The sequence below is a fragment of the Amblyomma mixtum genome, chromosome 2 (genome assembly GCF_055824585.1).
Source record: "Amblyomma mixtum isolate Tamu chromosome 2, ASM5582458v1, whole genome shotgun sequence".
Taxonomy (NCBI): Eukaryota; Metazoa; Arthropoda; class Arachnida; order Ixodida; family Ixodidae; genus Amblyomma; species Amblyomma mixtum.
Window position 1 is genome coordinate 59,665,968 of NC_143013.1, and position 26,224 is coordinate 59,692,191.

The following is a 26,224-nucleotide window of genomic DNA, read 5'->3' on the forward strand; positions in this document are numbered from 1 at the left end:
ACAGTCACCGGAACTACGGAAAGCAAATGGAACGTTTCTATCTTTTGTTTAGCTTTGTTTTGCTGATCACTGAGAAATTAATCGAGAATTACTTTAATGCTGAAAGATAATGTATTAGAAAGTAAATAAAAACCCACATGTAGCCGGTGGCATCCAAACCCAAGTATTCCGAATATTTCGTACGGCGCTGTTCCAACTGAGCTACGTGTAATTCCACTTTGCATATGCGTTACCGTGTTTCATTCCAAAATTATTTGCGTTTGCATTGAGCGTAACTTAAATGGGTTGGGCTTAATTCATAGCGTGGCAGCTGCGTTCCTTCGTAAGCACTTCGCATTTCCGTGCTGTTCGTTTGATGTTTTGCGAAGAGTTGAGTTCGACTTTCGAGCAGTATTCTGCATTACGCAATCAAACCGCATCAGGCCTACGTCTCCTATCGCGCAATCTTCGCAAATACTTTCCACGAAGCTAAGTACCTAATCTACTTCGTTATTGTTCGCCTTATCCCGTTAAGAAAGCAAACCAGTCTGAAAACCAGGACTCTTTCGCACGAGTTGCGAAACACGGTTCCGAAATCCGCCTACTCGCGTTGGTCACTAAGTCTCACGTTAGCCTCTGGCATAGCCTATGTTCTGGGCAGCCATGCTTTTACAGAGCAGCTGATAAATGGACGGTTACCGATTGACCGTCGGTGTTGGTGTATATAGCTCACGTGACCACTCTCACATCTCGTGACCTCTCTTTCGATTGGTTCTCAGAATGATAGCGTCATCACTCACCAATATTGAACGATAAAGCAAACACTGTAAACAATTCATGATCAATTTCTCAGTTGCGCTCTCGTATTTACTCTTCTTTGTAAATGCTCGATTCTTTGTGATGATTGTAATTAAGTCCATAAGGTGAGACGGACTGCTGGCGGCGTCGCGCATTTTTTTTTCGAATGCAAGGAAGAGCTTGCGTGCGCGAGGTTTGTTTCCGTCTGGCTCACCGGTGAAATCTATTGAATATCCAGAAGATTTTCTGATGACTTTTAGCGCCAGCGAATATACGGAATCTCAGCTAAAAACTGTAAATATCTTGCAGAAGAACGAGGTTCAACCAAGCCCCGCACAGTTACTGTCTCGGTAATTAAATTGGGAAACCGCTGACTCGCAGACCACGTGCGTAGTCGGCTCAGTCTTTCTACTGTGCGTGCGAACACGCACACGGGAGATAATATTTCAGAAGGCAGATCTGGCAATGTGCTTCATTAGAGGACTGCAGTTTATTGATGCATCCGTGAGAAAGGAAATTATAATTTCAGTGATCTTCCATTTGGTAAGTAGAATGGATTTCCATTTCTCTAGAACACCTTCGTGTTAGCTTTTTCTTTTAGCTATTAGTATTTGTATAGTCTGTTAAGAAAAATTTGGAAAGCGAATGTATTCGACGTCAACGTATCATGAGCTTGACGTGGATTAATCCACAAAACCTGCATTTATCTAAGGCTATAGATGCTGGAAGAGCTAATCTTTTATCTTCTCGGGCTCAATAGAAAAGGCGTAGAAAACCTGTGCCTAGTAAGTGCATAAAAACTAGGCTTACAATAAGTAATCAGTGCACAGTCATGTCCGAGCAGGCAAAATGTACAGCGCCAACGCTCCTTACATGCCTTCGTCGCACTAAGACGTCTCAATTTCCGCTCTAGAGGGCACCCGCTTTATTGGATGGTCCGGATGGCTAAGAGCGTCCTGGATACGTCGCCCACATCTTCTACTGCCCTAAGTGCAGGAACGAAAATGGCGCGACACTCGTAGCCAGGCAGGAATCGCTGGCAGCGTCGGCGGATCATCGCGCGACGCGGCGTTGCCATGGCAACGGCAAGCGCGCGTCGCAGAAAGAAAGCGCTTTCAGGTCCTTTGTGAGGGATTGCACCCGCCGGCTCATTCGCGGCGACCCCGGCGAAATGCGGCCATCTATGTCGCCGTCGCATCAAGCTCGTTACCGACGAGCCGGGGTTCGCCTTACGCCAAGTAGGCGCGTGGGAGGCGCCCAAAGCACCCCGTGCGGGTCGCTCGGATGCCTTGTCTGCGCCGCCGGCGTCTTCCGCTTGTTAACTGCGGTGAGCACCGCTCGCTACTGGCCTTTCTACGTCCTCTACGCACGAACGTAACTTCAGCACCCCATGCCTCCACCCAGAATATGTCCGTATATGCGTGCGGAGATGTTTCATGAAGCTGGCACTGGACTGTCGGATGGATGACTGTAAGATTTCAGAGTGCAACGATTCTCGAAAATAACCGGCTGTTTTCTCTCTCTCTCTCTCTCTCTCTCTCTGCATTCGTCACCGAAGCCGTAAAAAAGAGAACAACAGAAAAATATTGACGACCAAACGAGGCTGCGGCTTCGTGAAAGCAGTTCGCGAAAACCGTCTTGTCCCCCGTTTCCTCGGAATTCTTTGTTCTTTTATATGTAACTTATCTCATTCATCTGTCTCTTGGCCTCACTGGCTTTCTCTCTTCTTCTCTTTTTTTTCCTAGTCGCTGTTTCTTGGCTTGGCTTTTGGCTTAGCTTATCTTAACTCGCGGATTCCTACGACAACTAAAACGGGATTCATTTACCCGACGACTCAGGGTTGGCTCCCATTAACGGCTATCACCGTTAAACTGGTTTGGTCCGATACTTTAGGGAATCCCCTCAGGTGGAGTAGATTTGTAATAATGGAGAGACTGCTCACTAACATCCACCCAAGTGCAGCCAAAACCGGACCAACACCGATTCCACTGCTAGTTGATCAACTCATTTTCTCCCAACCGCATGCTAGCCGTCCGTCCCGGTTAGCTCAGTTGTTAGTATTTCTCGTTGAGACGGTGGTTTCAGTTGAAGCAGCATAGCTTTCCTTTGTAACGGATGGCTGCACTTGGGAAGGTTCTAAAGACTGATTACTCTGTTATTAAACTACTTTAATGATAAGGTACGATAAGGTACCTACAGAGCTTGCTTGCCAGTCCTGGAATATTTCTACCTTCTGTCTTATCTCAAGACAAACCATACACTCATGCATTCATGTGTTGGCAGCGTGCGGTGGTCGCTGCGTTAAAAGTTAGCAGTGGATGCTGCGCCTCCGTTTGATAACCTTATTCCTAGCAGTGCATTTACTACACTCGAGAGACAGCAGCTATAGGTATGTGCAGTAAAATCTAAAAAACTGTTTTATCTGTTGTGCTGAAAAATAAAACTCTTTGAAGTTCTAATGAGAGCGCTACCTTTTCCTGAAAACTGCAATCCCTAGCGTGGCCTCAACCGAGTCAAGATTTTCATAGAGTACGTTGTGCTTAACTGAATAGTTAATTACATGTGCTTTACTGGTTAGTTCTTGAGATGATTTTTATCTCTCATCAACATTCTTGTCCATTGCTTAGTACAGGTGATGGTGGCGTGTTGATTGGCCACGCTTTGACAACGCCATTCACGCCAAGGATGATTTAACTACTGTCGAAATAGTTTGGTTGCATAAACGCCATCGATCAAGCTTGCCCTATGGCCTCTGATGATTAATTTTGAGTTAGGTTGGTGTGCGTGATGAAATAATGGTGCTGTTATCTAACTCTTCTTTTTCTTCTAAGTTATTTCTATGCGTTGTTTAAGGGTTCGGACCACATTTCTGTGTACTGTCTGTTTTTCCACTGGACGCTATCTTCCAGCCAATTATAGTGGCTTCTTTTGGTTGAGCCATCAGACGGGGCTTCATAACGGGGGGCACTATTTTCCTAGAACCGTAACTATTTCAAGGGGACCAAGAAATAGAGAGTGTGACTAGGAGAAAGAGAGCCTCCGCAAACGCCGTGACTGAGGCAGCTTGCGTAACTAAGTCGCAGATGACACATAGAGAGGGTCCAAGCAAGGGAAGGGCATCAAACTCACAACGGAAAAGGACAAGTGGCAGCGTTTATCCATTTGGTACATGCACCTCTTCTTTTCTGCTGCGCTCTCAAGCCATCCCCAATCTATTGGCAACGCTTGAAAGCTACGAGCCCGCGAACGAATCGGACTAGAGGTCTGGGCCGGAAGCTTGAGGGGAAAGAAGTTTGGCATTGATTGGTCTTTCCTACGCGGAAAGAGCATTGGGAGCAACAAATAGCCGCGGAAAACACGGGCAGGAGGGCTAAGCGCTAGCGAGGCAAAGGTAGGCCATCGAGTGCAGCGCTAACTAGCGGACAGCAAGACGGGCAGCAGGGGAGCAGAGCCTCTCTCGTAATCAGCTGCTTCGTCATTCCACAAAACGCTCTTCTCCTGAGCGACCAAGCAATGCGCTACAGGCTCCGTGACTAGCAGTCTGGCCCGCACCACCCTTCCTTTCCATCCCAGTTCCCGCTATTCGGGAGCGGAAGAGGCTAAAGAAAGAGGGAAATGCGACAAGGAATGGAGGTTAGGTGGGTTGGACAGGCACAAGGAAGCGGACCGGAACGCGCTTGCGCACGCACGCACAAGGACTACGCAATGGCCACCGCTCCGTGGCCTCGTAACACGAGCCCTAACGGCCGGCTTCAATGCCTTGCGGAAATGGCCCCGTGTGGTTAGGCGAGGGAAGAGAGAAAGGGCGAGCGAATCGAGAGAGAAAGAGTGAAAGGGGAAGGGGTGGATCAACTGCTCAGGGGCACAGGAAGGAGGAGGACGAGAGGGGGAAGAGCGGGCGGGCTGCGGACGCCGATGCGGCGGACAACTGCTGGCGCCGGTATAGCGGAGTTCCTGCGTCCCTACCGTTGCTCTTGTGTGTTTTCGCTGCTCGCGGCGGCTGTTGCGCTGCCTCCGGTCGTCTCGCTGCCTGTTTGCACTGACGCCTGGGTTTTATACGCGTGGCCGGGTGTATAGCCGGGCAGCAGCCGGCGAATATTTGGGAGCAACGCGCTGCCTTGGGTTTGTGGAGCCATGGCGTGAACGAAACGTGGCAGGTGGCTTCACGTTTATTTCCTGGCTTTGGGCTTCGCTGAACTGGACAGGGCTGTATTGAAGTCGTACCCCAGTTGTCGCCGTAGCTGCGGAGGCTAAGATGGAAGTGCCGATATTGGTCGCCAAATGTTTTGCTATCGCTTGCGACACGAAGTAAACAATCGTGAACATCGAAGGAACAGCTTGATCTAAAGATGACTCCTTTTGTGGTGAACGTCGTAAATGAAGCCATTCAGAGAGCGTCTTGTCATTGGTTGCTCAGACGTGGTTGTGGATTTTTTGTGGTCCTTATAAATGCTCCTTTGGGTAGTATAAAGACTGTTCATAGACTTTTGTCAATACAAACTTGATATAGAGACCCTCTGATTGGTCTATAGAAAATGCAAATCCTTAGACAGTCTACAGACTCTATATAGGTTTATGGCCATACACTTTTAGTGGGCTTTTTTCTATATACTATGACTGGACAGAAGAAAATATATGCAGGAAGTCAATAGAGTGTAAAAATATTGTTACGAAGAAGAAGAGGGCAGTGGCGCGGGACGGAGCGCTCGCGCTAGGCCGGCAGCCATTAAACCATATTATCATCTGTCATCATGTCGTGCTTTTCTTAGGCTTGCCGCCTCGTAACATTTGGTGTGAGGTGCGGGTTCCTCCTCGTCATCCTGGTCCCTGGAGCATCGCCACCTTCTGCTCGCCTTCGTCGCTGGCCGAGGGGACCTGGACTCCGCCGCCAGCTCAACCCGAGCCCGACCTGACCAGAACCGACCAGCCGCTTTCCCCAGCCCCGTCCCCAGCCCCGACCACAAGACACGACGACCAGGACCAGACGCAGCATGACCCGACGACGACCCAAATCAAGACGGCACCCCCGCCCAAGCTGTCCGGCGAGTCCTTAACCCCTGACCTTCGGCTGTGGGCGACCGACCGCTGGACCTGAAGCTCCAGGGACAACCATTCATCGGATCATCTCGTTCATCTTGGTGGCAAGCCTTTCATCTTCTTCTATCCTCTGTGTTCATGGTCATCGCCACCTCATCTTCGAGAATTTAAGCAACCGATCGGGACGATCGCTCGGAGGACCCGGGTCGTGTTACGAAGAAGAAGAGGGCAGTGGCGCGGGACGGAGCGCTCGCGCTAGGCCGGCAGCCATTAAACCATATTATCATCTGTCATCATGTCGTGCTTTTCTTAGGCTTGCCGCCTCGTAACAATATCAATGAAAAGTCTACAGTCCAGCTTTCTAAGACCCTAATATGCTCTTGAAGAGCGAGTATTCAATCACATGACTTGAGCATGCGACAGAAGGGTGAACTTTTGGATATCACTTGAAGAGATATGACGAGCGCTTCACCTTTCTTGCGCAGAACGAAATTCATCCTTTAAGAACGAAGTAGAGATTACCCGAAGGATGGTTACAATGCTGACGATAAGCACGCAGTGAAACGTGCAGAACAGATGCAGACATTCCAGTTTACAGCTCGTACCTTAGCGGTTTTAATGAAAAAACAGGGCCATTGCTTCTGACTCAGGGATTAACAGCTCATATTTCATTTAACTTCAAGCGAGGTGGACAAGAGTAAGGAACTAAGAACAAAAGTTGATGGCAAAGACACATACGATGTATATACTTAATACTTAAAGCTAACATATTATAACGATAAGTCAGGCTAAATAAACTGGCATGTTTTTTTCCCCCCCCTTTTCACTTGCTTTATACTTTTACTCCGACTTTTTCTTCTTACACAGGCTAAAGCGTTATATTTCTCATTGCAGTTCTTGTCTCTCGATTTCACTTTCTAAGATAGCGAGAAATGTCCCTGCATCTGAAATGGGTCATTGTGTCATGTTTTCTGCTGACTCTATATTATATTTATGGTCACAAGTTTGAAGGTCTGTGTCGTTTTGCGTGAAACTGAAATTAATGTCATAGAATTCACTTCTGTTTTTATGTTCACGTCTTCACTTCCGCGCATGCGCTGGCTTTTCGGCATGTCGAGATATTAAAAAGAAGTTCGAACTATTTAAAATCCAAGCCCATTGAAGGCAGTTGTATTGTTTCGTTGTCATGTGCCCTAGATATTCTCTACCAGTTCCCGATGTGATGTTGGTGTTGTTCTTAAGTAAACTAAAATGGTAGCGTCATGCGGAACCCATAAATCGGGGCACTCGAACGACTTGCCACGATGAAATTACGCCGAACCGATAGTAACATTGAACTTCCATTATGTGCCCTATTTGACGGAACAATTATTGCCAGAACTTTGCAGTTATAAACTGTGCTTCGTGTCGCCATCTCGATTGTACTCATTACCCGCCATATCCTTCCAATCTGCTTTGACTGATTGCATTTGTGTGCACGCAAATCAGACAATGTATTCTGACAAATATTTACCCAAGAGGCTCACGGCTCACCAGTCTTTTTTCTCAGGCCATTCGCTGCAAAGCAAGGCAAGCTAAATTACGCAGCTGCTGCTGGGCTAGAGATATTATGGAAGAAAGGTGTCGCAATGCGCGTCCATGCAGCTTAACTTGCTGGCAGGCACTCAGTGCAGAGCATATGTACTGCGGCCGGCTATCGCTTTCTTCAAGGAACAGGCCTCCGATCGAACTTCCGAGAGACACATTATACTCCCCGCTATCGACGCGCAACCCATTTCATGCCAAAAGGCGTTTACTGGTATGTTGTGGTCTACAGAGCAGAGTAAGTGCTAAGCCTGTATAGAGGCTCAGTACTGTATAAAGAAAACACACTGCATTCAAGCTGAGATACAAAGGCTTTATGCAAGTCCTTTGTATTCTACCCTGAGAACAAACACGTCGGAACCGCTACACAGCAAGCTGAAACCGAGGCGAATGGGTGTGGCAGAAAAGAACGGTATAAAACGGGCTAGAGCATTTCGTAAGAGCGCATCCCAATATGCATGAAGCTGAGACGGAGCTGCCTGCCAGAAAAAGCTGCCGCACGAAGCAGTCTTACTATCGATTTGAGGCGCGCACTTCGTGTTGGTTTAGGCGCTTCTATTCTAGTTCAGCGGGTAACAGTATAAAGCGCGAACTTTTCCCTGCTGCTTTTTCTTCTGGGTACTATTGAAAAAAACACACAACCACACAGAAAATAACGAAAGCTTTTGTCATTCAGGATGATTTGTCGGCAAAGCATGCCATTCTATCTTCACTACACTAGCCTATTTTGGTTCTTTGTCATGTTTCATACCGCCACCCAGTCCAAAAATACAAAAGAAGAGTTTGTGTCATCGCAACAGGTTTTCTGTAATGTTTCTGACCAGAAACTTGTAGTAACAACAGAATTTTGTAGTAGCAACAGAATTTTCTGTAGTTACTACAAAAAAGTACTGTGGAATCGCTGCCTTCATAAAAGTAGAGCATAAATATCTGTGGTACTGCGGAAAAATACTACAAAACAACAGAAAAATCTATGGTTACAACAAAGCTGCAATACGTTTTCTTCCATTGTGCCGCATCAACCAGAGGCGCTCTTCTAACTTCGCATGGAAAGTGGACACATGTGCTGGGCATGTGTTTCTACTGATTCCCAAATGAACATTTGCAAAGGTTCGAAAGCAGTGGCTTCTTCTGGCTAGAACTGTCATAAGAAAAATACAGCATGTTTTTCAACTTATGCATTGCTTGCGTAAAATAAATATTGGATTTTGAAAGCATCATACCAACTACTAAATTTCTAAGCCAGCACAGCAACATTTGAGGTGGCTCTCTTGTCTGACTAATGGTTTCAAACCTGCAGTGATCGTGCATACTCTCTGATATATTCTCCTCCGCAAGTATCCTCATGTGTTAAGAATTTGCTGAAATCAGTTCTAAGCATTTTTAAAATCTTGGCACTGCTGCTATCTGTGCCGTAAATTGAAGCCATATATGCAGCGTTGGTGCATACCGGCATTCATGCATTCACAGTTCTTGCAACGATGATGTCGCCTTTACAGGTAAGGTAATCATTTCTCTAATCCTTATTACATGTCTCGAATAATCGATGGTCCTGTTTTGCTTCTTGAGATGGTGGTGAATCCCGCACAGTCTTCAAGAGGTCCAGGCGCTTCCGCGCACAAATTTCTTACGAAAAATTGAAGCCATATATGCAGCGTTGGTGCATACCGGCATCCATGCATTCACAGTTCTTGCAACGATGATGTCGCCTTTACAGGTAAGGTAATCATTTCTCTAATCCTTATTACATGTCTCGAATAATCGATGGTCCTGTTTTGCTTCTTGAGATTGTGGTGAATCCTGCACAGTCTTCAAGAGGTCCAGGCGCTTCCGCGCACAAATTTCTTACGAAAAATTGAGGTTCAGGCAAATTTGCTCAGTCATGAACTGGCTAGTTTGTACGTTATCACTCACTTCGAATAACAGTATTGGTTTGACCGATGGACGGGTATCGTCTTTATCGTAAATTTCGATTCACATGAGCTCAAAAAGTACTCATAATTCGGCCCACGCTAGTTTCTGCGTGTAAATAGCTATAAATTAAGCGATAAGTAGGTTTCTCATTAAAATTCACTAAGAAAAACGTTTAAGCTAGAAATGTACGCCGCAAAAGTGCTACACGTGTAAGTTTCAAACTCACTTCAAGCGAGCTTTACGAGAGACAACAGCAGTAAAATCCCCTTATCTCTAATCACGTAAGCTCGGATAAATAAGATCTTGAAGGTTTATGAAGCTATCTCGTTCATAAAACACTGTAAATAAAAAAATCTATCGGTTTTGACGCGGTTTTCTTTCGTCGTTAGGTTTATTCTGTTTTTTTCTGCCTATAATCATATGATGACCTATACTTAAATCGCCCCTTTGAGCGAGTTGAGATCACCGCTATCAAGATATGCAAGATATGTCGGATTCTTGTTCCAATAAATAAGCAAGATTTTTTATTCCACTTTTTCTGAAGTGTAATTTCCTACTGTCATAATGTCAGCCTCTTCGCAATAGTGAGCTAACGTCCACTTTTTTCTGGTCTCTCTTCACTCACATATACATGTCACCTGGTTATTGACTAGCCCTGCTGTCGTCACTCCTGGCTTTTTTTTTCTTTATTGCATTTTCACAACGGGTACAAAGAAGTAAAACATGTCAGCAACACTTGCACTGACACGGCAGGTTAAATTTTTTTCAGTTCAACCAAGTCATCCAACACATTTAACCAAGTTGGCTGATCAGGCAGTGCCTGATACACTTCCCTCAGACGTATGACACCTTCAATGAAATGCTCGCGTGGTGATCTCACAACTACTTCTGCATTGTTGAATTGTGTCCTTGTTTTCCATAAACTACGGAGGTCAAGGAGCATAATAGTGTCATAAGGGATGTCCTGTTTTCCTACCGGTAAGAACCTGATGCCATGCGGGTGTAGCGGTAAATCTTTCTTTAAGGTTCTTTGAGGCACATCCCAGAAGAAAAACGCATCCCAACAATCTAAAAACACGTGATCTATTGTTTCAGGTTTTTTTACATAGAAAACAATCCGTTGACCAAGGGACAAAGAGTCCTTAAAAATCTTAGCTTATGCTGACGACATAGCCGTGTTCTACTCAAGTAAACAGAGTATCTGTGAAGCCACGGCTGTTGTTGAGAAGTTTTGCAAATGCACTGGGGCGCAAATAAATTGGGAGAAGAGTTATGGATTCTGGCATGGTGACTGGGAGGAAGCGCCAGATTATTACTCCTGACTTCGGTGGGCCACAACTCCGACGACGTATCTTGGAGTACCGCTGAACTCTTATAGCAACCCCGAACCATACTGGAATGAACAGGTGGCAATGGCAAAGGAAAAGGCCAGTGGGTGGCAGGGGTGACCACTATCAATGTTCTCGCGCGCCACTGTGTGTAACCTGTTCCTCATCTCCAAGATATGGTATGTCATGAATGTTTTGAGCGCCTCGCGGATCAATATTCAAAGGATCCATCGGGTTTTTGCTGTATTTATTTGGGCGTCGACATGGGAAAGAACTAAACGAACAAACTTATTCTTGCCCGTGAAGAGAAGAGGTCTCGGTCTTGTTCATTTATTTGTACGACAAATCGTGTCCCGCTTTATGTTTCTTCGCGACCAGAACGATATTTTTCTTCGCACAGTTATGCAAGTTCGTTTATGTCGATTGCTGCCAGGAGTTGTAGCATGCTCTGTTGAAAACATGCGTGGTACCGTGAGAGGTTATCTGCGTGAAGTTGTGCTTGCGTACAGAATGTTACAAGTGCGATTTTCAATGCAGTACCTCTCCAATGTCACTATCACTCCTGGCTTTATCACAACCGCTGCGGTGCTTTTTGTTTTCTCCTGGGCTTCGGCTTTCTGACAGTAGGTGCAAATTTGCAACAGAGCATACCTTACAAGCAACTGTCCTGTAGCTTTGCCTTAGCTGCTAGCTTTTTTGCACTAGCACACTATATGCAACAGAGCAAGCTTTACAGGTAACAACTTTTGACCATTACGATCATTGCACCGCCTTTCTCTTGGCATCTAGCGAGCAGATATTTCTTACTTGCCCCATGGCACGCTTTGCAGGAAACGCATGCTGACTGCGATGACGGATCAAGCTTTTTAATACGCCACTTAAATAATAAAAAAAGAAATAATAAGTGTCATTCGCAATAGCTCTAGAGTTTAAGTACTTGTATAAAGGTGTCCACATGATCTATCACACCGTTCGTGTCACGAACTAAATGCGCATAATTACACAAGAAGCATGGCAACTCATATTCGCATATGCTGTAGTGTTGCAGAATAGTATGTTCCTGGGCTAAGTGGTGAGGCTCCGATATGGTGGGCTAGCTTGAACATTGGAACACGGACGTAGACACAAAAAGGACAAGTCACTTACCCATTCATATGGGCTACCTTGAGGCTAACAAGAAGGCGATGTGTCTCGTTTGTCTCTTTACGGCCACGTCCCAATGTTCAAGGTGGTCCACCTTACCAAGCCGTAGTGTTATTGTGGTTATCGAGCTTTTTCTCTCACTTAAATATTTTATTACGAGCGTTCTCTTTATAGACTCCAAGCTTCATCGGCTACACGGGTATGTGATCGGAAACGCTTCGCAGGCAACCCATGCAACAGAGGCAATATTCTTTCGTATTGTATGAGAAGGTATAGTATTTGACTAAAAGAGAAATGTCCTGCCTGGGAGTGGTTGTTTATAAATATTTTACATGCTTTGCTTTCTTTTCAGATCAATGTTTGCATTTAAATGAGCGCCCATATCTTTTACCCTCAAGTATAAAAATTCACAAACCTCTTTGATCACCTGGTGCTTCAGAAATTGTCTGCCGTGTATCGTTATTTACTAATTTCAGTTTTTCCCGATATACCACAGCGCTTTTTATTTATACGTTTCTCATGAAGGAATTTTCATTTAGAAGGTTTATATAGTGTTTCGCTCTAATCTGAAATTTAACAACAAAAGCGCAGTGAAGCTTTACAAACATATTTCTCGCTTTTACTAGGAACGCGGAGTTGTTCTACAGCGGTAGGCGCTAGAGGCCTCATCCCTTGGTTTTGCGCCATAGTAGCAACAGTAGCAGTAGCCAGTGTAACCGTGGGAGGCACTTACGTCACAGTTAACGGAACTGAAACGCGCCAGGGCAAGGCACTATGCTGAGGGCTTAGTTTCTTTTCCTCGTAACTCCTCCCACTGCTGTGACAACTTGCCGAAACATATGCAAGCCCTTCATCTTTCAGAATTCGGCACTGGCCCAAAACGTCGAAAACGCATCCTGGCAGTTCTCAGGTTACAATACCTCCTTCGTAACTGTCAAGGACTGGGAGAGAAGTACTACTGAAAGGGCGATCGGGTCTGGAAATGAAAAGAGCCTTCTATAAACGTACCTACATTTATACATTTCGCTCTCACATCGTTCGCCTCGGCGCACTGGAAATGAAAATATCTCAGCAGCTGTCACTGAATCATGCGTTGCGCAGTGGTAATCTTCCTGTCAGTTTCTTCTTTCTCTCATTTCACTCACTGCAGTTATTACATTCATACCTCATTCAGGCACTGACTGAACGGCAAAGCTTAGTGGCTGCAATAGCATGATTATAGCATCCCGGAGAAACAGGTGCCACACTCTAAATGAAATAAACCAATTCTTTCAGCAGAGAAAACTGTTCTTCCCGACTCAAATAACGCATGAAGAAGGAAACACTGCATACAACTCATATGAGCACGTAGTGACCTCCAAATTATGGCTGATATATCCTATTATCAGTTAAAATGTGAAAAACTACACTGAAATGTTATAGCCTCAAAGTGACCCAAGGACCCTCCTGTGCGAGTGTCCTTGTCTAGGCAGCGCGAAGTCCGAGCTCTAATTAGTTCTGCCCCCCAGGTTTCCTTCATTGCACCAAAATCTCTACAATCGCAAGAAATCGCTAATAATCCGGCATGTCCTGCACGAACAGCAGTGAAGGCCTAATTCATAAAATTTATACGGCAGCGCATCCTACATGGGCAGCGCGTACAGTTTTTATTCATGGTGTTTTGTTCTTATTTTGATGTGCACTCCGTCGCATGATTTTAACCCCATCGTCCTCGATGCTGGGACACATTGTGGCAATCTTATGGATTCTGCTGGTTTTTTTTCACGAATATTGGCTGCACTTCGTCATGGAATTGAGTTTCCCGTTTCATCTCAATCAGTTCTTCAGAGGTTACGCCAACAAGATGACTATCATTCGTCGTACAAGCCTGGTAACCGCGGTTATAAAATGGTGTTTTTGCTTCGAGTACTGTATATATCTTTTTTTTCCCGCATAATTTTGTCAACGCTTGGAAACACCTAACGCTGGCGTTATTCAAATATACAAGCTCTTCTACGACAAAAAAACTCCCCTTCAGATAAGTATACAGTCATCATACCGAGTTTTTTTATAAGCGTTGAATGACGAAGGTGCCAAACAGGCCACAGATACAGCGACTATTATGTAATATTTCTTTAAACGCAGAAGTTCGAAGCGACGGGATAAAAGTGCGACAATGGCGAGGAGGAAATTTTGTTTTTCTTTTTTTCGAAGCGTATTCTTGCCCCCTTTGAGTGAAGATTAAGTATTGTGTGCTGCAGTCACAATGGCGCCTCGCTGAAGCAAACCTTTTCCCGAATGAATTTTTGAGTAGTTGTTTTCTACATTTTCTATGAGCAAAGAAAGGGGCTAATATCATATATGGTTCAGGAAGTCTCGCCGTTTAGGTTCATCTGATAGAAGGTAGTCCTTGGTCCCTTTCGGAAAAAAAACGGTCAGCCGTTTTCCGGTCATTTAGACCCCAGTCTACAACATCCATTTTGTTCGTGCAGTATCGAACGAGAGTTCCATAAAACTTGAGTAAAAATCTTAATTCTCTTGACATTACTTTGCTCCACACAACTTGCACATGTCGCGAAACTAATTTTCTGGGCTTTCTGTGCAATAAGTTAACGTGAAAAGCTTTTGGCAGATGCTCGAAGTAAATAAACTTTTTTCTTCAACACAAAGTACGCATCTTCTCAAGGCAGGAAAGAAACATTTACGTGCTAGCCTGCATACGGTTTTTTTTTTTCAAGTTAGTACCTATTGTAAGCATTCTGTTAAATTTAAGCGGTTCAGAACTTGAAACCTCCAGCGAGAATACCTTTAGAGTGCACTTTTAAAAGGTCAGACAAGACTTTGCGTTATTTTTTTCTACCTAGTTGTTGCTTCGCAGGAGCAGAACTTGCTGACTAACCAAGAATGAATGCATTCCTTCGTACGAGGTCCATTGAAGGACAGCGGAGTAGCAGCCATCTGAAACAAAACTGCTCTAAGAAGTCCGGTGAATATAGCGCTCATATGTAGCTCTTACCTGTCTTCAAATGAGTCACTCCTGGCTAAGACTTTTTCACGAAGCCCGCAGCAGAAACATTGCAGCCCTTCCCGGCCCAGAGTAGAGTGCTCTCGCTGGAAACCAGTCGTCCGACGAAGGCTCAGTGCTTGGTTCCTGGTGTTGCACCTTTGCCGCAAAAACAAAACCTCCGTGCAGGCTTTAGCAAAAGTGCAGCTGCCTTGCGACGAAAAGCCAGGCGCAGGTGGTGAGCGCGCAGGTGGGATGCAGCCGGTGCTCTCAGGCGCGCTCACCGCACGAGCGGAGAGTGGCGCCGGCGGTGCGAGCAGCGTAAGCCGCGAACAGCCGCTTCGACGGCGCGACCAGAGCGCACGACATCTCTGCGTGGAAACGCGCGGCCGCAGTTCTCGGCCGGCCCGATTGCGTTAGGAGCCGAACGGCGCGCCGCCGCCCCGGCTTCAACCCCTCTTCCCCACCCCCTCTGCTCCGCTTCTCCCCCGCTCATCTCTTCCCGATCCCCATCCTCTCCCCGCATCCCGGACGCCCTCTTACTCTCTCTTTTCCCTGCCGCCAGTTGCAGTCTGTTCCTGCGAAGCCTCACGGTGCGTCCAACAGGAGGCGCCTGCGCGCCAGCAAGAGCGACCCTTTTTTATGTTTATGTTGTGTTCCTTTCTTTCCCAGCTTCCTTCCACGTTTGAGCGTTTTCAATGAGGCGAGCTTAGCGTTTAGGGAGAGGCAGACGGCGGCTTCTTAGAAGAATGACAGAGACGTCCACGTGTGCGTTCTTTTAGTTTCTACCTTAAGTGAAAGACCGGGTTACCCAGCCTACCATTTAACGTCTCCATGGAGGACAAGTGAGCTCTGCAGGTGCTTCTTTCGTGGGAACAAGGCTTCTTTTCGTTGGTAGTGGAGCGGGTTGCTGACGACGGAACAAAATGAGTTGTCCACCGAAAAGGTGCATTCATTTCATCAGCCTTTGTGACACTATGAAGTCATCTGATAAACTTCATCCTTATTGGACAGAACGCTAGTTAACTAAATGTGTTACCTAAGAGCTAGTTACCAAAACGCTAGTTACCTAAAAGAAGAATAGCATGCATTTCTCTATTTTTTAGAGCTGATTTTGAATGTTACTGGTAGCGAATTCTGAGCCTGGGATAAAGCAAAAATAAACGTACTGAGGTGATGTTTCAGCAGGTTTGTGAATTAATAATTATATGCAAGTCAGAAGAAGGGAACGCGAGCAAATGCTTTACCCAGCGTGCTGCTCAACTCGCTTTAGAGCTTTCCAGTTTCATGAAAGACAACGCAACTCTGCTTTTTAAACTCACCAAAAGAGATCAGACTGAAAGCTACTGTCTACATATATTTAGTTTTTGAGTTATTTGAACTCCTCTTTCAATTTTTTTCCTTCTCGGGCGGCATCAATACACATGTGTTATAAATATTATGTGCAGTTACCTCTACAAGATAAACCTGAGCCGCGTACCAGAAAACATCTGTTAAAGCAAGACTGGTGACATTGTCACAATTTCTTGGCAAACAGGTTGCGCAGTGAGGAGGTTGTTCTCAATTTTAGTTTTATAAAACCGCTCTATGCAAAAAAAAAAAAACAGATTTTTAATATTTTTGCTAACGGCAAAACAATTTTGAACTCGAATCGCACTTGGTTGGTGTGGAATTAAGAAGGGTTTGTAAAACCTCTGAAAACAATTTTCAGCCTTATAAATGAAAGAAAGCCACGCGCTGTTCCCCATGTAAATTTGATTACAGTAGTCTTTATCAAATATTCCTTGATGTTTTGTCTCCGCAGAATTTCAGGATGCCGTAGGTGTTCTTGTTCAGAGTGTTCTAGCACTGTTTAGTTTTATATTAAGCTTTACCAGGAAGAAAATTGGAAACTTCATTCACATGCAGCGGATTTTTTTTTTTCCTATTTGGCCTCGCTAGCAACGAACGCTGCTGAGCTTGGGCTGTCTTGTTGTTTTTTTCACACAGCGAAATCTCCCGTTTCAGTTTGTTTTCCTGCTCATTCTTTGCGTGCGCCTTTCTTGTTTCCAGCCTGGGTCGGATTGTTTCATCTTTTACTGCTGACAGATGCTGTTTCCGACAAAAGTGTTCAAAGTTTTCGCACTAATTACACGTTTTCTTAGTCAACAAGTGCAACATGGCAGCATTTTGGTTTATTTTTTGCACTTTCGAATAGCGTAACTACCACAATTTGCTTTCAGAAAACATCAAAATCGACCTGTCATTCTTCTATATAGCGTGGTTTTATCGAACGGGTGCAATGACTGGTCTTATCTTGTTTTCCAAAGGACCGAGTACGGTCAGTTACAGAAGCACGCTTAAAAGAAGTTTAAGAATGAAGGGTAATTACTAAGTTCAAAGGAAAAAAACAAACGTTCGCCGTCATTGGGTACTACAAGTTGCCTCGCCTGAAGGTGAAAGCTAATCTGACTCAAGTTAACGAAGGCCTTTCTATATCGGACAAATTTGGCAAACTCTGCAGCATTTCGAATCCTTCCCGCAAAGCACCAACGCCTTACATGACGGAGCAGTGTGACTGTTAGGAAAAAGCACAGAGCGAGCCGTGTGTGAGACTCCACTGCTTTGTGGAAACACGTCAGCGAAGGCGGGTGGTCTTTAGCGGTAGGCTACACGAACAAAGATGTAGTGTAAGGAACATCATGACCGACGGTTTCACTGTCTCACAAAGCCACGAGCGTTTTAGTCTACACATGTTTTTTTTTTTTTTTACTGTCAAAGCTATTAGAGCAGGACATAAGATAGAAATGTGAGAGATGATCGACGCGCATCTCTTTAGGGAAGGAAGAACTTCATCTTCCGTAAGCATTTCATCCCAGGACGGTTTTCCGAGGCTTTCAGACTCGTAGCATCAAAATGCACCACAGGTTCTCAGACTCTGGTGGTACTGCCAAGGCGAATAGATGTCCCCATTCACTGGCGCATTGTCAAAGCGTGCCCTTCTTTGAAAAGTAACCGCTGAAAAGCGCTGATGATTGATATCGGTGCCCAAGTTAACAAATATTTTGATGGTAAAGGTAAAAAGCCTTTCTTGTAAACTTAATGGGACATCATGACAGCCAGAGATTTCTACGTGGGCTACCTCTCGACATCTGAACAGCCGGGCATCACATCACAGCTGCTCCCAAACAATAAGTCATCCCGCGTGATTGATGAAAGTACGCCACATTGGCCTGGTCAACCATTGTGTATATTGTCATGCTGTGGTGACGGCAGTCCAGCGGTCAGGAAGACTTGCAAACGAAGCTCTTTATTTGGGCTGACTTGCGCCCGCAAAAGAACTGAATCACTCCGCGGCGGCGTAAGCAACAAACGTGCTCGTCAGTCGTCGAACTACGAATGCCCGCCGCTCGCGGCATCGCTCAATTTAAAGCCGCCTAGGAAACTTCGAGATAACAGGTCAAGATCACCTACAGTAATCTAGAAAAACTTAGATGCAGCTCTTCATGGCTGTGATCAATCGAGATTAGTCCAGTCGCTTCTCGCGTCCCAAACAAAATGATAACAGCTTTTCCTGCGGCCTTGAGCGCGGACGAACGGACACTAAAATGATACGTGGCAATATAGCTGATGGCTCATTTGGAGTTTGTTAATTAAAATGAATTATGTATTGCAGATAGGTTACTATGTTGACATCAAAGGTGCATGATGAAGAGATAAAGGCATAGAGCTCCTGAGATAGGACCAAGGCAGTATACAAACAGCCAGCGCTGTGTCTGTCTACTCCATTCGCCCTGCCTCAGTAGCACTGTGCCTTTACTGGTTGGGTGTTACTGGTTAGGTGTGTTCCTACCTTCCACTCACTTAGTTGTTCAACGCTCGACACACAGTATCAACGCAGCGGCTTGCCAATCAATAAAAAATGGTTATATATAAATTCACCAGGTGCTTATCCAGCCTTTACTTACTCTTATTGTTATACGCGTTCCAGGCGCAAAGCTTGTTTCGCACGTAAGCGAGAAACAATCCGATTTTTACTGCCACTGCAAAAAACAAAAAACCTGCTTAGAGCAGCCGTGATAGCTTTAGCGGTCACAGCGACTAGGTTCCAATATGGTGGAAATTTTTCTCCGTGTCGCGCTGCTGAGTCGCTTGCATGGACAAAAGTCTTAACTGCCGAGTCACGAAAATCGCAGCGTCTGCTCCTTTCGTTTTGCTTCTATTCTTCTGCCTTAGCAGCCACCCGAGGCCCTTCAACGACGGACGTAAACTTAATCCGACATTGCAGCCAGCTTGTGGCTGCTCGTAATCTTCTCTTTTGCCTTCTGACACAACTGTTTTCTTTCTGGTTCAACGTTTCTACGAAAGCTAACTATACAGTTTTTGCTTGTTCTATTATCAAAGCTCGCACCACCATACGTTAGCCCTTTACCTCCTTGCCGAGCAGCAAGCGTTTCGAACTAGCTGACGAACTCGTTTAGCCTATTAACGAGAACTCGGCAGAGCGCACAAAATAACGATCCAGCGTAACGGCAGCAAAAGAGCCGACCAAGTAAACAGCCCAGTGGCAAGTAGTGGTGATGCATCCAGTGCCGTCGCCCCATGAAAGTGGCAAAGCAGATAAAGAATTACAGCCAGCAGGGTCTGGCGTTCCTTGCTCTTGCCGTTGATGCCGAGAGGCAACGCTAGTTTTCATCCCAGCCGCCGTCGGCATAAAAGTGGCGCTTAATTGTGCGGTTCTCCCGCCGGGAGCATCATGATTGCGGCCCCGACTGTGGCGCGTTCGCTGCCGCTTCTGCTGCTGCTTACGCGTTGCCTCCGCCGGCCACGAAGCTCGCTAGACAGCCTTCCAGAACCCAGCCTCCGTTGCGCATGAAAGAGCCGTAAAAAAGGGACGCGTGGCCGAAATAAATTGCGGCGAGGAGTGCTTGCATCGGGCTAATTATCGGCGTCTCTGGCGGCTACAACCCGAGAAGAGCCAAAAATCAAAACCGTCCGCTAGACGAATTCTTTCCAATAAAGCTTTTTTGCGCGGTGCTACCAAGTTATTTAGCCTCAGAGAATAGTACAAAAAAACAGTGATGAAAAAAATCATTTCACAAAGAAACGTGCAGGTACTTAAGTACAGGAACTTCCTTGTTTTTAAATAAGCGACGCCACTCCTGTACGGACAAACGGACGGACGGATGGATGGACGGGTGGTGGCAGTTGCTTGAAAGCCCTTTGAAACTACTTTAATTTCATTTCATTTATTGGTTTTGTTTGGCCAGTACAGATACTGCAAACAAGGGAGAGCAAGCTAAAGGCGCCTAATAGCGCCTGACAGAGGCCTGCCCTCCCCATGCAAAACTTGGTTGCAATTGCCACCATGCTCGGCTTTCTTTACTTTATTTCCTTCAAATACGTTTTCAGTCCTACACTTCTACTCTCATAACAACAACTGCATAATTGTCTTCTTGCGCCCCTTACCTCATGCGGCAAAAAACAAAAAGGTATGGTAAATGAATATGTTAAGTTCAATTGACGTAACGAAAAGAACTTTTGCTAAGCAGGTTCCTATCCTTGTGTACTCGTCGCATGTCGAGGCATAGCAGTGCAGTTTCACCAAGAAAAGGTTGGTGCACTCTATGGAAGGTAGCCAACAAAGAGGACGTGCTGCCGCAAAAACTATTTCGTAGATTCTGTACCTTTCCAAAGAGTATCGTGCGCCGAATAATTTCATTACTGTCGTCTAGTATTACTTCTGAGTGCCAGACCTCTTGTGCCCATGACTTTTGAATCATTAAGAATGTTAGAACCTAAAACCTACGCTAAGAACGACAGACGCAAGGTATGATCTTGATATAGATGTTACCTGGACACCTGCTGTATACCTGCTGTATACCTGCTGAATGTCTCATGCATATCAGACAAAATAAATCCTTTCGCCAGGAGTGTCGTTTTCCATGACGTAAGCACCTGGCCTTTACAAAACTCTGCAGACTTATTTCCACCTTAAACGTAGAAAAGAGACTCGATTGGAAAGCCCGTATAGTGTGCGTGCGCAAGGGCTCGAAATATGCACGTGTGTTACTTGGCAAGGCCGATAAGAATACGATAAAACTATGCAACAATGAATGTCCCTTTTGTACACACGCCACCAACAACGTCGTCGTTAATCCTTTTGACCTTCAAGCGTCGTAATGGAGATAATTCGAATTCCGAGACAGTTTAGGTAGTCACTACTGCCATATTCCTAACGAGCATTTCTCGTTGTGTCGTGTTATCGAAATCACTGCTGATAGCGAAGATGAGAAGAACTGTCGGCCGATGGGGATGTTTCAAGTCTTCTATATTGTCACGTTGTAGTGACGGCAGTCCAGCGGTCAGGAAGACACCAGAAATACTTGCAAACGAAGCTCTTTATTTGGGCTGACTTGCGCCCGCAAAAGAACTGACTCACTCGGTGGAGGCGTAGAAAGAGAAGTTTATTTTTTTCGAAAGGAACAAAAATACGAAACAAAACAGTTGAACTGAAGTCTGATCTTTCAAGCACATGCGCAGTGACGCAGCACTGAGCACGTCAGTATGGCAGTATGAAAGCCGACACTCGACTCGGTCGACTCGGTGGCGGCGTAAGCAACAAGCGTGCTCGTCAATCGTCGAACTACGAATGTCCGCCGCTCGCGGCATCGCTCAATTTAAAGCCGGCTAGGAAACTTCCAGATAACAGGTCAAGATCATCTACGGTAATCTGGGAAAACCTAGATGCAGCCTTTCATGGCTGCGATCAATCTAGATTAGACTGGTCGCTTCTCGCGTCACGAACAAAAATGATAACAGCCCTTTCCTGCAGCCTTGAGCGTGAACGAACAAACACTACAATGATACGTGGCATTACCCCCGTTCCAAAGAAGCATCGTCTCGATGCTTTAAAATGAAATTAAACACGGAGAATGCTTCGAGAACTTAGAGTCCTTGAGCGTTTCTAATAAGGTGGAAGGGCAGCGGTAAAAGCTTCAAGTCTGGCCGTGTCGTCATCGGTGTTGTCCTCGGTGTTGTCGTAGTTTTTGTCGTCGTATTTGTCGTCGTATTTGTCGTCGTAGTAGTCGTCGTCGTCGTAGGGATCGTCGTCTTCGTAGGGGTCGTCGTCTTCGTAGGGGTCGTCGTCGTCGCAGGGGTCGTCGTCGTCGCAGGGGTCGTCGTCGTCGCAGGGGTCGTCGTCGTCGCAGGGGTCGTCGTCGTCGCAGGGGTCGTCGTTGTCGTAGGGGTCGTCGTCGTCGTAGGGGTCGTCGTTGTCGTAGGGGTCGTCGTTGTCGTAGGGTTCGTCGTCGTCGTAGGGGGCATGGTCTTCTGTTTTCGTCGATGGAGGATCTTAGTTCTTGCACTCAGAAGCAACCTCACCTCCAGAGGCTGCTTTATTCAGTTTAACCTTCGGGGGCTGGGGAAGCATCCACGCACTGCGTACCCTCGGCTAGGAGATACTTAGCGCGGTGACGATGGCGACGGAGAACGCGATAGGCAGCTCGGCGATGAGTATCCTTCCCGAAGCAAAAAATCCTCGAATTCGGCAGGTCGCTGGCCGGGTCGGGGTCGTGGAGCGTCGTAAGAGAACCCTCGGATGCCCAGTCTTCTGTATGGGCAGTGCCGGAGGACGTGACCGGCTTCGCCACAGTGGAAGCATAGTGGGCGGCGCTGGTCGGGAGTTCTCCACTCGTCGCATTTCCTCGGCTGCGCGCGTCGCTCGTAGGACGGGCGGGTTGGGGCGAGTGGGCGGCGGTTCAGCGCAGCTGGCTGAGGGCGATAGGGGCTTGGGTCCCGTCGTCGAGGTGCAGGACGGCGCACAGCTGCGGCGTAAGTCATGGCTGGGGGCTGCATAGGCTGCATGGGTGTCGGCGTCGCACCCAAGGCCTGTTGAACCTCGTCCCGGATGACGTCAGTGAGCGGTGAAGGTTGCGGCTGCGTTCCCGTTGGCAGCAATCGTCGGAGCTCCTCTCGCACAACTTGACGTATAACCTCCCGCAGGTCATTGCTGTTAGCGGTGTCCAGGCAGCTTGCTGAGAAAACGCGCTGCTGGCGGTCATACTGGCGGGCTCGGGCATCAAGAGTTTTTTAAGCATGAAATGCTTTTAGCTCCCGTTGTCGGCAGTGTGGTGACGTCACGCCGAGACCGAGATCCACTCATCCGGGCACTGATATCCACTCATCCGGGCACTTAATTCCAGTTATCCGGGCACTGAATTCCAGTTATCCGGGCACTGAAATCCACTCATCCGGGCACTGAATTCCAGTTATCCGGCCACTGAAATTCACTCATCCGGGCTCTGAAACGAGAACATCCGGGCACCGTACGAGACTTAACGAGATTTAACGAGACTCTCTAAGCCCTCCTACGCGACCGGCATGCAAGCGCCGGTTGGTCTCCAAACGAGACAAAAAATAACTGCTGCCAGTGCCTTCTCAATGTTTATCAAGATATCAGTGGAGCTGTGGGTTTGATAATGCACGGAATTATAATTTCCGATTTCTAATAACGCGTGCAAAAAGCACATAAATGCCACGTTACACTTCGTTGTCATACGCGATCCGGGGGAGGAGCGCTGCGTTCAAAGGGCAAGGCATCGCGCCGAACGGGTGGTGGCGTTCCTCCCTTCCATTACGGCGCGGTTCGGGTGTCCACCGAGATGGCAGAGAATTACTGCGCCATTTCTTTTCCTCAAAAAACCTTGCGTTCAAATGGCAAGGCATCGCGCTGAACGGGTGGTGGCGTTCCTCCCTTCCTGTACGGTGCGGTTCGGGTGTCCACCGAGATGACATTAGGCCCGTAAACATTTCATGCTTACTCTACTCTCGGTTACGGGAGAGGCAGAGAATTTTTCCATCGTGGATGCCTCTTCTACAAATTCCGCGACAGTTTTCGGTGGGTTGCGGACGAGGCCGGCAAAGAGCTGCTCTTTAACTCCTCGCATGAGCAGCTTTACTTTTTCTTCTTCCTTCATGTTTGCGTCGGTACGCCGGAAGAGACGCTTCATTTCCTCAGTGTACACAGCAACGGTCTCGTTTGGGTGTTGTATGCGAGACTGTAGCAGCTGCTGGGCTCTCTCCTTTCGCACGACGTTCGTGAAGGTCTTTAGAAGCTGCTCCTTGAAGGTTTCCCAGTTCGTGAGGTTAGCTTCCTCATTCTCAAACCAGACTTTTGCTGGTCCCTCCAAGGCGAAGAACACGTACCTAAGTTTCGTGGCATCGTCCCAGTTGTTGAAGATCGCCACACGGTCGAACTGCTCCAGCCATTCTTCGGGGTCGGCGCCAGGCGAAGCGTCGACGGTTGGTGGCACCCGGGGCTGCTGAAGAATGATTGGAGTCATCGTCTGGGGCAAGCTCATGGTAGATGTTGCCGCTGGCTTTCGCTTCCGGGTAGGGTCCGGCAGAATCCCGAACTAAGGTTCGTCCCCTTGCAGGCGTCGGCTTGCGCGGTGTACTGGACTCAGGTCCTGCGGTAGATGACTCAAAGGGCTGGCGTCTCGACTTGTAGGGGGTGTCCGGAACATGGGAGGCAACCCAGCACCTCCACCAGATGTCACGTTGTAGTGACGGCAGTCCAGCGGTCAGGAAGACACCAGAAATACTTGCACACGAAGCTCTTTATTTGGGCTGACTTGCGCCCGCAAAAGAACTGACTCACTCGGTGGCGGCGTAAGCAACAAGCGTGCTCGTAAATCGTCGAACTACGAATGTCCGCCGCTCGCGGCATCGCTCAATTTAAAGCCGGCTAGGAAACTTCCAGATAACAGGTCAAGATCATCTACGGTAATCTGGAAAAACCTAGATGCAGCCTTTCATGGCTGCGATCAATCTAGATTAGACTGGTCGCTTCTCGCGTCACGAACAAAAATGATAACAGCCCTTTCCTGCAGCCTTGAGCGTGAACGAACAAACACTACAATGATACATGGCAATATCAACACTGCAGTCGGATACAAGTCAAGAAGGCAGCGGCGAATGTCCCTCAAAAGGCCCTCCGGCCAATGCCGTCGACCGGTTCCCATGATGTCGCGGTTGCAATGCAGCAGAGGCTAGGCAGAAAAGAAAAGGAGATGGTCCTTTGTCTCCTTGCCGTGAGTAGTCGGTTTTTTGTTGTTTAGGCTAGGGGTTCGGTGAGGTGTAAAAGAGGAGCTGAAGAGAGGGTGCAGGGTCTCTAGGGCTTAGAAGCCCACGCTTCACGTCATGGAGTCAAAGGACCGTCTGCTTTTGCTTTTTTTTTAGCCTCTGCTGCAATGCAACCGCGATGTCATGGGAACCGGTCGACGATTTTGGCTGGAGGGCTGGCATTGACGGGCATTTGCTGCTGCATTTATCATTTGCATCCGACTATAGATCACATAGCTCCATCGCCTTAAGCTATAAGCGGAATCTGAGAGGGAACCACTTCCGACGTGTCAGCTTTTTTGTTGTTCTTTGTTTCCAACGCAAATGGCCAGAGTCTCAGGCCTATAACACGGCATGTCTTACCAGACAAGCATGAATTGGAGATTAGCACGATACGACCACATCTACCAGGGTCTTAACGCGATTAGCGCCGAGGCGCCCGTTCTGCAGAAAATCCGGCGTCGTTGGCATTGTGAGCGAAAAATCCCCGGAAAGGCAACCAGTTTGGTCACCTAGGTCATGTGACTTCGTGGCTTCTTCACAACCTGCCCACGTGAATGTGAGCACACAGACCACAGTGGCGGGTGGCCGCACAATTAATGATTGATCGCTCGGGAAGAGCAACCTGGGTATCACAAGCCCCCACCGGTGACAGAACCTTCCATCGCAGCTAGGGTAGTGGAAAATAGCTTAACCACTGCACTACTGCGCCAGGTGTAATGTGATGACTCCCAGGAGCCTATGATTTACGAATGCAAAGTCGAAAAAGATCAATTCCGCGTATACGGGATATTTTAACCAATTAACGCTATCGCGTGACACCTTTAACGCGCAGCTTAACTGTCTCCTACAATTTTTTCGTGTTGTTTTGGCAATGTGCTGACACACTGTTGACACTTTTGGATAGATTGAAGAGGGATTAAACGGAGCTTGGACCACCGGCTGTGTGATAGCAAAGTCGGTGAAGCTTAGTGTAGTTCATGTCAGCGAACTCTTGCGCTACAAAAGAACGCTAAAGAAAGATTACTGCATGAAGTTCGAGGCGCCTGAGCGGAGCGTCAAGGCTTCATCCGTGGTAGACGGAGTACATTGAAGCTGCGGGGATATTGAAGTGTCTCCTGAAAGACGCGAGAAGAAATTGTTTGCGAGCTCTAAGCATTGGAGACATTGAACGAAGGTCAAGGATTCCAGTGGGCTTTACTGCTCTAGAAGAGGCCGCGGCCCTCATCATCATCAGCAACAGCAGCATCATCATCATCATCATCAGCCTGACTACACCCACTGCAGGGCAAAGGCCTCTCCCGTGTCTCTCCAATTAACCCTGTCCTTCGCCAGTTGCGGCCCTCATGCGAAG

General features: G+C 47.0%; 1 long non-coding RNA gene across 1 annotated transcript in view; it reads right to left on the reverse strand.

Moving 5' to 3' along the window:
- Positions 1–15,146, reverse strand: part of LOC149359453 (uncharacterized) — a 222,881-nt gene extending 207,735 nt beyond the window's left edge. Inside the window, exon 1 of the long non-coding RNA XR_016288273.1 lies at positions 14,779–15,146. This is a non-coding gene — a long non-coding RNA (uncharacterized LOC149359453). The remainder of the gene's footprint in view (positions 1–14,778) is intronic.
- Positions 15,147–26,224: the final 11,078 nt, after the last annotated feature.